The 11,370-nt window shown below is 40.0% G+C and overlaps 2 long non-coding RNA genes across 2 annotated transcripts in view; one reads left to right on the top strand and one right to left on the bottom strand.

Moving 5' to 3' along the window:
- The window catches only part of LOC116702034 (uncharacterized), a 42,122-nt gene that overhangs the window by 28,527 nt on the left and 2,225 nt on the right, over positions 1-11,370 (bottom strand). The gene's annotated exons all lie outside the window — the stretch shown is intronic.
- Positions 210-10,364, top strand: LOC116702035 (uncharacterized). The gene is made up of 3 exons (XR_004335046.1): positions 210-222; positions 7,361-7,370; positions 9,806-10,364. It is a non-coding gene; the product is annotated as an uncharacterized LOC116702035 (long non-coding RNA).

Genomic DNA, 11,370 nt, shown 5'->3' with positions numbered 1-11,370 from the left:
GAATGAAAGAAAGAAAACACTGACCAAACGTAGCCGTTAATCGCACACCATACACACACAGGCTCAAGACAGCCAGAGCCAGCGCTGCTCAGAGATGTTTTAGAATGCCGTATTTTACGATGCTAAAATGACGGATTATTTACATGGAGTCTGGTGGGTTTAGCGAACGCAATTTCGTGGACTTTTATGTTTTGAAAAAGGATCTTAATCTTTAACAGAAAGGTCGACCTCCTTAGAAATCCTTTCCATAATGTTGTCAGACACTTAGAATATTAATCTGAGTCTGTCAGTAGCAAAAAAGGCACTTTTATGAACATAAATACAAGTTGGACTATTATCCTACTAACTTCCATTGTAGCTTGTTTCTCTACTGCAGCGATCTCGTTTAATACTGGATCAATGTCAAAGGAAAATCTTTCCTCAAGAGTTTTTATTGTATCCGATACTCAATGAGCTGTTGCAGAAACAAGCCGAAAACAATAAAGAAAAAGCTGTCAGATAAATGTAGTTCAGTAAACATTACAACATCCCCCTCTGAGGTGTAGTGGAGTGGAGGATGAAGTAGCAGCAGGGGTGATTCTAGGATCAGACCTTTGGGGAGGCTCAGCCCCTATGCGAACAGCTCAAGGTCTAGTGTCCCCATTTGAAGTTTTACAAAAATAAAAACATGACGTGATTTGGAGGTATATACGCTTCTGAGCTGAAAATGTTCCCGAATTTTGTCTGTGAAATCTGGTCACCTTACCTGCCACACAAACGCATAAACACTGGTGCACACACCAGACACAAGCCACTACCTTCTCTTTACTGATAGCAAGCTCAGGCTAATTAATTAACTAGAAAGGTGCAATTTTTGGCAGCTAGTCTTCCAAAAGAAAGCCCATGTAACGGAGTCTCAGTTCACCTGTACTGGAGGCTCTGATGCACTTTACTCCATGTCAGGACAGCTGTGGGCTTGTACCGGCGTTGATGTTTTGTGCATTGTCAACACATGCAGCCACTTTACTGAAAACTCTCACGGGACTGACACTAGTCCACAGCGGCCCGCAGCATGTATGTCTCCAGCGCCTCCACCTATAGGTTGTGAGCTGTGTGTCGGCCTGGTATACTCTCAGACGGCTGATTTAACTCGCCGGTCCTCATCTCTATAGTTTAATGTGTTCACGTAGTTCTCCACAAGCAGAAAAAAAAGAGGAGCGTAAAACACAACTTGCGATGTGATCTTGTGATCTTGGACAGGAAGGATAGCTCTGGGAGTTGGAAGGGGTGTGTTGCTATTCTGCCTTCTCACAGCTTTCTGTTTCATATCGCATCTCATTACAGCCCAGCAAAGTCTTGGACCATACAACCAACCGACCAACCCACCAACTGATCGACTGACCAACTGATCGACCGACCAACTGATCGACTGACCGACCGACTGAGCCACACAGTGGCGAAAAAACAGTCCACTGCTGAAACACCAACACATACAAGCAACAAAAAGCAGAGTAAACATGAGTATAACAAGGTTTAAAGAACTAAAACCCAGATCAACAGCAAATCCAAAGACTGTCTTTAGAAATAAAAAAATGTTTCTGAACAAATCCTTTATAAAAGAGGATTTATAAAAGTGGATAAAGGTATCAATTTAAGCAGGGTAGACTTTAGACTGGATTTTGCTAAAACAAGAAAGTTCTCCTGGTAGAGTCCTGCAGACCAAAACATATAAGTACCAAATTCCCTGTTTTGTTCTTACTAAACACACGGCTAGCTACTTTGTCTGAAAAGCTTTTCACTTTGCAATACCTTACAGTAGATTTCCATTTTAAGGGTTTCTAAGCAGTCACACAATAGAAATAAATGCCTAGAGATCATTACATTAGTTTTTAAGGATACACTGTAGGTGCCAACTAAAATTATTTCCTCTGTGTTCTTGAGTGTGTCATCCAAAAGAATAATTTCCCCTTGACAGTAACTGGTGAAAAATCTCAGAAATTAACAATAACACTAAGAAAATGCACACTCAAGGACGTTGATCATATTGAAAACAAGTACATGAGATTGTAAGAGTCTGACCAACAGAACTGCCTTTTTCTCTGCTATCTACAAACAAAAAGCTCTCTTTTTTTCCCAAGGTAAGGCCACGATCCGAAGAAAACACAGTCGTCCTCATGAATACACAGGGAGTTGAACAATTTAGAGTGGAAAACTCTGCATTTGTGTGATATTATGTTTCAAGGTTTGCTGTGTCTTGCTGCACTCAGAAAGATGAAAAATAAAATCTTGGAGCTAGATGTGGAACACAGTGTTCCCAGCGCACACTACAGAAGCAGATTTGATATTCTACTTGTTTGTGTACAGATTGGTCTGTTGGACAGACAAAATGTGCTACTGCAGAATTTAAATTTAGAATGATGACAACTTCCCTCGCAGTCGAGAGCCATCCTTTTCATTTTTTACTGCATATGTTAATGTTGCCAGGTTTAGGTGTAATTTTCAAATTTTTCCACTTTCCAACAAAGATAACTAAAAGCTCAGATCTGGTACTTATGTTCTGGCAAGTAAATACAAAAAAAAAGCAAATACTGTCAAAGCACAAAAAGTGTCTGCTTCCAGTGTCTCATTATATGAATAATCATGTCAGTAAACACATTCAAAGTTGGATAAGAATGGACAGCAAGTGTCCAAGTTCTCAGAATGTTGTCCCTCAACAGCATTATCTTTCATTTTGAGTTTTGGGTCAGACATACTTTCCCAGCCCCATTTTGCAGATGGTGATTAAATCTTTAATTGTCAAGGGGAGGCGGGACTGCGGAGCAGGGAGATGAAAAACTGGCAAACAGATTTTTAATTATGGCCCACTAAATTAAGATGCCCAGATTCGGTCCTGTATCTCCCACTGATCTATTCCTCCCTCTCTCTCTCTCTCTCTCCCCCACTTCATTGCCCCATGGCTCTGATTGTATAACTCATTCAGAGAGATCATCCGTCATTTCCAGTCACTGTACAACATGTCCACATGTCATAACAGCCCAGGAATGAGAGGGGGAGGGACAGAGATTGAGTGTGAGGAAAATTGGAAGCGGCCAAGAAAGAGAAAAAAAAAATCTAATCCATATCTGAGGATTCCTCTACTTTTGCATGCTCCAAAACATTCTCAGTTAGATGAGGAAAGTCTTTCAAGACCAGCAAAATAAATTAAAAGCTAGAGTTCACATACTACTACAAAAAAGACATATTCATGTAAAGTACACATACAATGTTTGTTAAGATCGTTCTAATTAAGCAAATTAATTATTGTAGCAAAAAAGATGTCATTCTAATACTCTGGAGACCGTGCTTCACTTGTTTTATGACCCCTGACTGCAAATTAACACTTTCTGTTTCAAATGCGACACAAGGCAGAATTCCATGGGGGATATGTGTGTGAAGAAACATGTTAACATCCTTTGTGGCTCACTCTGTTCCAAAGGCTGGATGTAATTACTGGATATCATACTGTCCATGACACAAAATGCAATTGCATCCACAGACATGAGGATTGTGCTCAGAGAATATTGTTCTCCATGTCCATCTGTCTCTGTGAGTTTGTATGCCAAGACTAGAAAAGCACATACAATAATAACATGAAATAGAAGCATCCATCAGGCGCATTTGTGTGAATTTTTTTTTTCTGCCTTGGATTGAGGAGACTGCCATCCCAAGAGAAACATCCGCAACAGTCCAGATGCAAGTGCCTTTAAATGGCGTTTGTTAACGTTCAGGTGACAAAGCCATGAGTTGCCGTAGGAATTATGATGGGAGTGAGGTGACAGAATTGTGTGGATGCCTGGATCAACAACAAATCAGACTTTAACATGCAGATCACTAATTACCAAGGCCCAACGAAAAAACGTAAACATGGGTCGTAATGGCTACTTGTACAAAGACCTATGGGGTTGTTTTTCGGCTTGAAGACAGTCAAAAACACCCACGAGGGAGGGCTAAGTAAGTTTTCATTAAGTCAATGCTCTCTCATTTTACATGAAATTTTCCCCAAATGTAGCTCATGTTTGGTTCATTACTTGTAACAGTGTAAATCATTTCTTCATTTCTGTAGGGATATGTTTAATTGTTGGAACAGTGATATTTATTTCATACATGGCAGTAACAGAAAAACCACACAAATACATCCAAATTAAATATACAGTGTTTTGCCAACTTTAAGCCCATATTATTCCTGATTTATTTTAATCAAAGCATCTATTTTTATTCAAGTTTTGATTAACATTTTAATAGGGATTGTGCTTTATTTTTTCCCATTACGTGAATGAAGGTTTTCCGTATTTGCATTGTCAGTAGGAATGTATTTGAGAAGCTGTTTTGAGATGACAGTAAGCTGGATGGCATCATACTGCATAGTCTATCATACAGAGTAGGCCTATTCTATTAAATATGAATATAAATATGCTTGGGTGGCCAGATAGCTCAGTTGGTAGAGCGGCCGTCCATGTATAGAGGCTTAGTCCTCAACACAGCGGACCCAGGTTTGACTCTGACCTGTGGCCCTTTGCTGCATGTAGTTTCTCATCTTCAGCTGTCCTGTCAAAAATAAAGGCTGACAATGGCCCAAAAATATCTTTATAAGATGATTATGCTTTATTTTACTAATTTAACATAACCAGGGATGATACCAAGTACAATGTGTCCATTTAGGGACTTCCGTACACCTGAATCAACACTTTATCAATGTTTAGCCAATACTCAAAGTGTACTCTTTACTTAAGAAGTGACAATAAGTAAGTAATTCTTAAAAAAACTCAAACGTATCATATAAACTGTATTTACAATATTTATTTATTTGAGTGTTTTCATAAGGACAGAGTTACAATAAAGAGACTATTTGCTGCAACGGTTTAATCTTCTGATTGGACATTAAAAAGTTGGGCCAACATCACAAAGACAGCAAAAAAACAATTCCACCATTTTGTAGTGAACTTTGGCGAGGGGAGTGAGATTTTATTTTTTTATTTTTTAAACCGGCAGAGTGAGGACAGGCTGCCACAGAGTTTGGGTCATCAGTGTGGTCATTAAGGAGACTGTAATGGGCCATGAGAGAGGCTGTTCTGCTCTGACGCTGGGCCGGCCGACCTGTGGATCACACCAACATTATCAGCCGATGGATCCCACCATCATGCCCTTGATGGAGGGGGAACTCTGAATGTGTCTGGAGGAGACGGAAAATGGTTGCAGTGTGTTGCAAATTTGCAGACACGACGCAAGCAGTTGTGGGAGTGGGCACACTCGTGTACATATGCAGAAACCAACCGGTTTTCTCTCCCAACTCAGGTTAGCGTCTCTCAGCGTTCCATACAGACACAAAAAATCACCCTTTAGCGTCTACATGGAACACACCGGGCATAGCAAATAGTATGAAAGATGAAAATATGACGACACAAGGCTACATGCTAAAGGAGACTTTTTGTTTAGATAACAAATGCCAAAGATGCCTGCCCAAGTTTTTTTGATGCCATGGGAGTGAGAATGCATTTGCAGAAACACACATGAATAATGTAGATCTTTTACATTTTGTAACTCACCCAGCTGAGCTCACAGCCCCAGATATGTTGAAAGTCTGAGAGACCACCTTTTTATTTATTTTTGTTTTAGAAATGATGGCATTTGGCATCTCCAGTTATGATATTTTGTACTGCGCCTGTGTACTTCGGTGAATTCATTTCTCGTTTTTTTTTTCTGTTATTATATTTCATACAGGAAAGCTAAAGGTCACGCACATCTGCATGCAGAAGGGAAAGTCAAACGTGAGGGATCACGGAGGAGGACGGGAAAAAAAGATGGTGAGTGAGAGAATGACAGAAATGCATTCACCACTACAAACGCTAATCACAGTAAATGTCAACCGAGCCACTCACTCCTGCCACTCCTTCCTTATTTATTTCATTTCCTGCCACAGACTTGTCTTTGAGGGTGAAATGTGTTTCTTTTGTCTGGATGCCTAATAAGTCGGTTTTCATGAGAAGCCTTGGAATTAAAAACAAAAGAAATAAGAAATGCCTATCTACAAGATTGTGATGGGAAAAGAAATAAATCCGCAACCCTGACCTGCGGTAGCATTGTATTCCAGCATTCTACGTTTGCTCATTATATCTATAACATAGCTGCTCTGTCTTAGGTTTCTGCTGAAATACCGTGTCGTAGGACAGAACATACATAGGTTATCATGATTTATATAAACCAAATGAATACAGAGCCCTTTCTTCAATGATTTTCAAAGGACTGTTTTTTTGTGGACGCAGGTTGAAGAAAACTCCATCCAAAAACTTCAGCAAAACCCACCTGCACCCCTTGAAGTTGCCTCTCGTCCATCGGTTCAGGTTGCTGCATGTAGCCAGCAGACATCTCAACACTCATTAATCTTAGAGTGACTTTCCTGGTGGGAGTTGGGGATTTGCAGCCTGTTGTGTCTTCCTCCACATCTACTGAGTGCTTAGTCCCGCTGCCAGCCATTGCCATTGGTCGTATGAAGAAAAGAGGAGGCCAGTCTCAATGGAGAGGGATGTGGCGGCATAAGCCCGCAGCAGCTGTAGCTGTAACAACACTCACACACCACGGCAGTTAGCCAGGAAAACTGTGCTGAGAGTCCAACTCACTCAGCTCGCCGGTGAAGTTCAATGATTTGCGAAGCCAGTGTGACAGACTCCACATTTGGTGGGTAGATGGTGTCTGCAGGTGGGGCATCTCGTTCCCAAATTCTGGGTATCAAAAGATGGTTGATTTCACAGTTAGAGGTTATTTCTTCTCATTTTTTACCCTCTAGAATACAATCTGCTTCATTTGTTGTCCTCTTTGTCTCTCATTAGGCTTTCATACAACACATGAAAAATGTTTTATCTGCCAGCCAACCAATCAGAGCAGGACGTTCTGGACATGCCACTAATTGTGGTCAGTTGGCCAACTCTTAGGCTGGTTGCCAATACAAATTGAGTTAGAATGGTAACATTCTCAATTCCACAAGAAACACCTCCAACTAGGACCTTCAAACCCAAGACAAGCATGTGAATCCAATAAATATGCCGGGACCATACCACCATAGAAACAGGAAAATGTTGCCGTTCTACTTGTACATGGAAACATATTCCTGACAACCAATTCCAAGGAAGAGCCAATATTAGGCTAACTTCTTACATACACTGATCCTAATGGACACCATTTTTATTTATTTTCACGAGCCTATAATCTGCTTCTTAAAATGAAATAAGCTTAGAATGAAATATAATAAACTGTCAACTTTCATTTTATATGGGAGATCAAAATTCATCACGCATGCTTTTTTTGTATTATTCAGTCAAAGTGATTGATTAGTATGTCAGCAGCAGAGACAGTCAGAGGTGAAACGGCCTTCCACTGCAGTCCCACCATGCCCTTGTATTCTGACCTTTTGTCCAATCCATCAATAACCTCCCTGTTTTTAAACCCATTTATACTGATTGTAGAAAAAAAAAAAACAAGAAAGGACATTCTGCAGCTTAGTGCATGCACATGCAAAGACACACTGTTGCATTCAGGTACTAATGCACGCTCATATAAACATTCTTACACACGTGATTAATGATCAGGCTTGAGGCGGTTCACTCCTCCATAGGCTCAAGCCAGGACTGATTTATTCCACGTGACTATCACTTGTATGCACGAGTGCAAACCCTCTCCCACATTCACAAGGATACTTTCTTTTAAAACCCAGCTGTGTTGCACTGAAAATGTTACTCTAGCGCAGGGATCTTCAATTTTTTTTAAGCCAAAGACCAGAGATGGGAAGTAACGAAGTACAAGTACTTCGTACGTAATCAAGGAGATTTTCTGATATTTTTACTTTACTTTACTATTATTTTTTGTGGCAACTTTTTACTTCTACTCCTTACATTTTACACAAAATATCGGTACTTTCTACTCCTTACATTTTAAAAATTGGCTCGTTACTTTCGTTTGTACAAGAGGTTATGCGGAAAATAGCGCGGACACGCGCCACACACCGCGAGCGGGTGCGCGCGCTACACGGAGAAAAAAGTGAGAGAAATGAAAAGGGGACAAAGCTGTCCAGAGGGAACCAGCTGAGATTGTGTGTGAGAGTTTTGAGAACTGTAAGTCGTATAACTCATGTTGTCAGTTCAATTAAGCCTGTGTTGGTCTATAGTTCTTCACATTTAAAGTAAGTTAGCTAGTGGTTCTGGGTGTTCTTACCTGAGTAGGTTTGGTGTGTTCTTCACCTGTTAGCTTGTGGTTCTGGTGTGTTCTTCACCTGTAGCTAGTGGTTTTGGTGTGGTCTTCACTGTTTGCTATGGTTCTGGTGTGTTCTTCACTGTTATAGTGGTTTGGTGTGTTTTCACCTGTTAGTAGTGGTTCTGGTGTGGTTTCACTGTTAGCTTGTGGTTCTGGTGTGGTCTTCACCTGTTAGCTTGGGTCTTGGTGTGTTCTACCTGTTAGCTAGTGGTTCTGGTGTGTTCTTCACCTGTTAGCTAGTGGTTCTGGTGTGTTCTTCACCTGTTAGCTAGTGGTTCTGGTGTGGTCTTCACCTGTTAGCTAGTGGTTCTGGTGTGGTCTTCACCTGTTAGGAGTGGTCTGGGTGTTCTTCACCTGTAGTAGTGGTTTGGTGTGTTCTTCACCTGTTAGCTAGTGGTTCTGGTGTGGTCTTCACCTGTTAGCTAGTGGTTCTGGTGTGTTCTTCACCTGTTAGCTGGGTTGCACGTTGATATTAATCAACAGTTTCACCAGCTTTATTCGCATGAGTTGTTTTTTTTGACCGAACTTCAGATAATGTAATTCAATTGACAAGTGGATGGAAACTTAGCTAGACAGAAGTTGTATCCGTCTGTTTTAACAGACACACCTGGGGTGAAGTTGGAAACCAGAATCAGCTTTAATCCAATCCTCATCTAGTCCTCAACTTTCACATAATTTCACTGGAGTTATCCTTATTATTGTTTACGTCATCAATACCATATTCAATCTAAATGGATGGGAATATATCTACTGTACGTTGCATTTGACGCACGACTAAGACAACTCAACAGATTCGGCATTCTGCATTAATTCACAGCAAATCATTGAGGCTTGATGGTGTTAACGTTAGCACATAGTAGTATGAGGGCGACATGATTGAAAATGAAGAAAACACCAAGACATTCCCATCATCCTCCGCCTTATCTGAGAGACATGTTTGAGACAGTAGGCATCAAGAAGGACTCCTGGCCAATGTGCTGGGGAACTTCTTCATTAATGTCTGTTTAGTCATTCATATTTTAATCCTTTATTTTATTTCCAGAAGCCATATTTGAGCACACACCTACATGTAGATTCATTTTTATGTTAGGGGGAAAGATTAAAAATAGAAACTGGATCTGTGAATTCTCACAGAATCACAACTGAATTCATATCTTGCCAATAAGTCAGAATTTTATTAACCTGGAGTCCCAGTCTCTGTCATACTAATCATATATGTGATGTTTTAGGCCTATTGGCAGACATCCATTTAAAATGTAGTCATTGCCATATAAAGACGTGTCCTCCATGTCCACTGAAGTTCCTCAGCGTCTCTCTAGTAACATTTGTGTGCTCCAGGTAGCTTTCGCAAGGCTACTTTTACTTTTTACTTTAAGTAAATTTCCAGCTGTACTTTGTTATTTACTTGAGTAAAGGTTTAATCAGTACTTCCACTTTTACGGAGTATTTTTAACACAGTATCTGTTGTACTTCTACTTAAGTACAGAAAGTGAGTACTTTTGCCATCTCTGCCAAAGACCCCTTACCTGAAAGTGAGATGTACTAGCAGGGACCCCTTACTACATATTGTATAAAATTAAGTTGCATATTAAACTGGGCCAATAACTGTTAGGGCAACATAAAGCCATTCTTACATGCCCTTATTGCATAAACTATTAAAGTCTGAATTGTTGGCGTGATGTTATAAAGTATCTTTTAATGTTACACATCTGGCACAGTGAATCTAGGATGAACTGTATCTGTGGGGTGCTATCTTAGTGACCACCTTACCCATAGGCCAGTAAGTCTTTCGTCACTGGGAATTTATATTTGCCAAGTCTATGTTGGAATTATGTAATCGATTTTTTTTTTTTTAAAGACTTTCAAAAATTGACAATAATTTGGTGGCAACGACGCTGAGAACCCCCCTAGGGGTCCCAGACTCCCTGTTGAAGATCTCTGCAGCTCTAGCATTGTACGCAGTAGAATAACTTGAACTTTGATTTTAACATTATCTGCCATAGTAAAATTTAAAAACATTATCTACATAATCATGTTATTTTGCTAACATCATGCATTGTTACGCAGAAAATTGATTTATCTTACGCATGGGTTAGCAAACATTCAACATGCATGTAAACATTGTACCCTGCTAAAGTAAATTCCTAAATAATTAGACCAAAACAGTAAGAAGAAGAATGTGTTGAGCTGAGGTAAATTTAGTATGCTAACTATAAAGCTACAGCCAGCCCAATAGCGTAGCTAAAGTACAAAGCTGTGACTGTGACTTTCTAGAGTAAACATGTAATATACATAAACATGTGAAAAATATAATTAACAAGCTTAAGAAGTGCTCATAAGTATTTATCATTTTATAGTTCTAATAGAGCTAGGTTAGCTGTTTCTCCCTGATTCCAGTATTTACGCCTAAGCTAACATGCTGCTGCTGGCTGTAGCTTCAAATTTAGGAGGTGTTAATCCTCTCATCTAACTCTTAGCAAGATTTTTTTTTTTTATACCTATGAAAAAGGTAAAAGAAAAGAACATTGTTGATATGTAATGGCTTATAAATCAGACTTTTTTCCCTCCTGTTGCCTTCTTTGTTTTAATTCTGACAGTATCTCTACCTGCCAATGGTTACTAATGCCTCTTGTAAAGCAACCACACAAAGAACCCTCTTAGACAAGGGATGTCTGGCACAAAGTCATTTGTCCAGATGTCCTGTGTGATAAAACGACAGCACCTTAGTCCCTTACTCTCCAATATCGCATTGCATTCACGTCAAATGCCTGAAAACTGTGTAGAATGTGGGAAAAAGACTGAATGAAGGCAAATGCCAGTTCTATATGAAGCCAAGGTCAGTTATGTAAAATGTATTTCACACCGCCCTTAAAAGTCCCATGACATGGTGCTCTTTGGATGCTTTTATATAGACCTTAGTGATCCACTAATACCATATCAGAAGACTCTTTCCCAAAATTCAGCCTTGGTGCGGAATTACAGCCACTGGAGCCAGTCCCACAATGATCTTTCCTTAGGACGTGCCATTTCTGTGTCTGTGCCTTTTGAGAAGGTGGAGGCTGGGGGTGTGTCCTTGGCCAAATGCCACTTTGCTCGTTTGAAAGCCATGAT

Source organism: Etheostoma spectabile, chromosome 14 (genome assembly GCF_008692095.1).
Source record: "Etheostoma spectabile isolate EspeVRDwgs_2016 chromosome 14, UIUC_Espe_1.0, whole genome shotgun sequence".
NCBI classification, from domain to species: domain Eukaryota; kingdom Metazoa; phylum Chordata; class Actinopteri; order Perciformes; family Percidae; genus Etheostoma; species Etheostoma spectabile.
Note: the sequence above shows the minus strand (reverse complement) of the source record. Positions and strands in the feature narration are given on the sequence as shown.